Consider the following 4,978-nt stretch of genomic DNA (forward strand, 5'->3'; position numbering starts at 1 on the left):
TGAAAATATATTATTTATATAAATATAATTATATTTTATATTTACATAATAGTTTGTAAAGAAATATTTAGTGTAAATAATATCATACTTTTATAAAATACTAAAATAAATTGGGTTGGTTTTCAATAAAAAGTATTATTTGTAAATTTAGAAAAGAATATATCAAAAATATTCTTTTTCAGGAGATAACATAGAAAAATACATCGGAGACAAATATATCTCTATTATGAAATTCTTCAATTTTAGAGAAAAAAATAGAGGAATACTTTGGAGATGGTCTAAGACATGGACGACGTAAATAAGTATTCCATTTGATTTATAGTATAATGGTTTAAAAGTATTTTTTGTTTCACTATATAAATTGTTTTTATATTTCAATGTAACTTTATACTTATTGGATATTGTGTGGCCAATTAAATTATGTAAATTACTGTGTAATTGATTAAATTTATATATTAAATGAAAGTTTTTTAATGCAATAACTTTTAAATATTACAGATTTTAATTAAAACTGGAGGATATAAGCCTCAGATAGAGTGTCCACATAGGCGCGCGAAAATAATCGGCCAATGAGAAACTATATTTTTGCCATGTCACCTCCTCTATATGTTTTACAAAATGATCCTTTAACTTTTTACTTAAACAATTATAACCGAAAATATTTTTTTAGTGACATATATTATTTATATAGATATAATTATATTTTTTTATTTACATAATATTTTGTAAAGAAATATTTAGTGTAAATAATATCATAATTTTATAAAATACTAAAATAAATTGGGCTGGTTTTCAACTTTCACAAATAAAACCTATTATTTGTAAACTTAGAAAAGAATATATCAAAACAAATTCTTTTTTAGGAGAGAAAATAGAAAAATACATCGGAGACAAATCCATCTCTATTATGAAATTCTTCTATTTTAGAGAAAAAAATAGAAGAATACATTGGAGTTGGTCTAAGGTATGACCGACATGTAAATGATCGACGTTGAGATTTTAGCTTTTCTGATTCTTACTATTCTAATGTTTCAATATAATTTGAATATTCCCTTTGTTTTATAATATAATGGTTTAAAATTATTTTTTATTTCACTATATAAATTGTTTTTATATTTCAATGTAACTTTATATTTATTGGATATTGTGTGACCAACTAAATTATGCAAATTATTGTGTAATTGATTAAATTTATATATTAAATGATAGTTTTATAAAGTAATAACTTTTAAATATTACAGATTTTAATTAAAACTGATTACATTTTGAAACAAATATAGTAATCCATAAACTAACTATATTTAGATATGAGGCTAAATCAGTTTTCTATAGCACAAATACTCACTCCATTTTTGGAGTTTAATTTTTTTCTATCTGATGATATTAGTAGTTTGATCCAACAAAAAAAAAACGGTCGAACTATACATTGTAATTGGAGAGAGAAAACAAACAAAAATCAACCGAAGACTTTTAAGGTATATGAAAGAAAAATTGAAAATAGCAATTCTCTGCAATTAAAGAATAAGGCAATAAAATTATAAAAATACAAAATAAAACAAAAAATAAACACAGAAAGAAAGGTTTAGTAAAATAAAATCATAATATAATTTTCATAATTGATAGTGCTCAGTTACACTAAAAAGTCTAAATTTACAACATGCACAGTTCTATTTACATCTTTAAACTTATTATATAATTAAAATGATTCTAAAAAAAGTGTCAGCATGAAGAGTTAGAAAATATACGATAAAATATAATACATAACGTTAAAAATACATTATCACTGATCACTAAAAAATCATGTTAGTAGTAATAAAAATGAAATGACAGCACATTTATTAAAACCATAGAACGACACACAACAATGTGTTATTTAATATACAAACTACAGATTAAATATGCTCAACGGAAACACACATAAAAATGATATATCATATTTGGACATATTTAAATAAATAATTTTAACTATATTATATTCTTGATAATTTCAAAATTGCTTAACAGAAACTAAATAATGAAAAATTAATATACAAATAAAACTAAAGCAATATTTTGTAACGTTAAAATAATAAATGAATAAAAATATATTATGTTAATAAAATATATTTTAGATTTTAAAGACTTCTAATTAATGTAATATTACAAAATTCAAAATTTGTTTATTACAATTAATATTTTACCATTAGATATATTAAAATAATATTCTAGATCGATATTCAATTGTCAGTTTTCAACTATTACACGTAAAAGACTATTATTAAGTACGTTTTTTTTTAGAAAAGTGAGTTTTATATTTTAAGTAGGTTATTTGATGACAAAAAAAATATTTTAAGTAGGTTATTGGAGTACTTTTTCAGGAGAGAACTTATTCGAGATGAGATTCCGATCTTTTAAACTAAGATAATTTATGTTCTATACATAATTAGATTTTTTACATAACTCTAAAACCTCGGACTTGATTCTTCATATTTTATTAGTTAATTGTGTTACATATAATAGAAATACTTACTTCAAACTAAAAATATTTTTAAAAAAATTAAAATTCGTTATATATAATTTAATATAAAAATATTCAAATACAAATAAAAATAATAAATGTAACAAATTTAAATATATTATCCGCGCGTAGCGAGGAGAAATGATCTAGTAACAATAATAAGAAGACGAGCTTTTAAGGGGAACTAGAGTTTGAGCGCGCCTGCGTGAGTATTTATCTAATTGTTTACTATATTTTAAAATATTTATAAACACAAAAATTAAATAGTTTACATGTTGTAAAAAATTGACTCGTATACCATACTTTCGACAAATATTGACCAATTGATATGTCCAAATAATATTTTTTTTAATACGATATCATTTTTTAAACGTAATAATAATATTTTAAATATTTTGATTAGATATGAGTCATATGGCGAGATTTAGATATATTAAAAAAAGAATATTCGGTTAGAAAAATTAAATATTTAAATTTTAGTATTGATAGATGTTATTTTTGAAAATAATTAATAGTAACTGAAATGGTTAAACATGTATTTTTAGAAAATTTTGAAATATATATATTTTAAGCAAGCTTTAGATATATAAAAATAAAAATATTTGCTTATAAACATACATGTTTATATATTTAAATAATTCAAAATATTTAAATCTTAGCATAGATAGATTTTATTGTTGAAAATAATTAATGATAGTTGTAATGGTTAAACATATATTTTAAAAATATTTGAAATACATATATTTTATGCCTTACAAGCTAAATTTGTGGGATTATATGATACTTGAAAATTATTACATAATATTGTTAAAATTCGTTTTTAAACTTTAATATTCCTAAAATTTAGCTAAATCGTTTTAGGAAATATGTTGAACATGAAAATTTAGCTAAACTTTATTTAGAAAATTATTTAGTTAAATCAGGAAAATATATTTATTGCTTAAACTTATGATTATTTAATACTTCAGTGACATTCTATTGTAAATAAGGGGTAAATCTTATGGTGAATCTATATTTGGTACTTCTGTTTTAATAAGATAGATAATAAAATGGAATTAAATCAACGAACCAGCCTCTTTTCTATTACAATTTCAATATATTTCCTCTTGATATCAATGAAATAATCCGAAAAGTGGATGTAATGGAATTGTATACGGAAAAAGCATCAATGAAGTGCTTAATGATTATGATAAAATGTGTTTAACGGAAAATACCACTTTGAATGATTAGACTTGAAACAAGAATAACACACATTTTTAGATAGGGAAAACGATGGCGACGGCGATAAGGAAGGCGAAACTAGGGTTCTGAGATGTGCTTGAATCAACAAAGATTCGGGGCTGAGGAGCCTGATCTGGAGGATCGACATTGGTTCTCCTCTACGAGCAAAGCTTGGGGGCAGATTTGGCTTCGAGGGAGATATGATTTTGTGGAGTGTTCAGGGAAGATCCGATCGATGGATCTGGTGATTTGGGTGATAAAAGGGTATAACTTGGTTTTCTCCGTTTGGAAAGCAAAGGTCTTGGTTACTGGTTCAGGGAATATGGAGATATCAGAGGATAGGCAAGATTCGCGACTACATGGGATCTCTCCATTGAGGCAAGCTGTATTAATTTTGGTGGTTGAAGGTATGAATAATTGGAGATATGATTGGGTTATTGCTAGTAGTATAGATTTCGGACAGTCATGTGGTAGGAGGATTTCTCCTCTAATATGGGATCATGATAATCAGAACAGTGTAAGATCTTTTGTGAAACGTATAAGAAAGGTTATAGGGGAAGGTTTTCTTGGGATTTACAGGATCGTAAATGGGGTTGTTCTCTACTTATGTCTATGGAATATAGCATATGGAGTTAAATGCTCGAGTGGTAACGAGGATTGGAGGGAAAGATACACATACGGATATAAAAAGAGGAGCTTGGGATCGTCTAAAGTCAGCATTTTCTTACAGTTTGTTCTTCACTTTTTCTCTGTGGCTATAGCTCTTGTTCTGTTTGATATGATGACACAAGGAAGGCTCATGTTTTTTACCAGTTGTAGTTGTCATATTTCCCAACGTGTAATGGCGGTTGTGCGCAAGGTGCCTGAGTTGCTTACTGCGGTGGATGGCAAAGGCACGACTGATGTAGAAATGGCAAAGCAACATGGAACACGCAAACGGCTTCTTAAGCCAACGGCTGGGACTGCGGTTAGTACAAAGATGAGGATGGCTAGCGTACGGGCTTCCCCACGTAAACGTACTGGAGTCAAATCAGGAATGCGCCAGGGGGGAAACAGTAAGCAAATGGATGCTAAGGGCACGTCAAACCCGAAGCCGAGACTCCCTAAACCATAATTTTATGATACACAACGTCTGGTTGGATTCGAGCAAGCGGGGCTTGGCTCTTGGTGTTGGCATTTGGATTTTTAAAATAAGCTCTATGAGCATTTCTCTTTTCTTCGTTCTAGTTAAGGCTTATGAGATTGCAATGGTTTTTTCTT

Source organism: Brassica napus, chromosome C6 (assembly GCF_020379485.1).
Source record: "Brassica napus cultivar Da-Ae chromosome C6, Da-Ae, whole genome shotgun sequence".
Lineage (NCBI taxonomy): Eukaryota > Viridiplantae > Streptophyta > Magnoliopsida > Brassicales > Brassicaceae > Brassica > Brassica napus.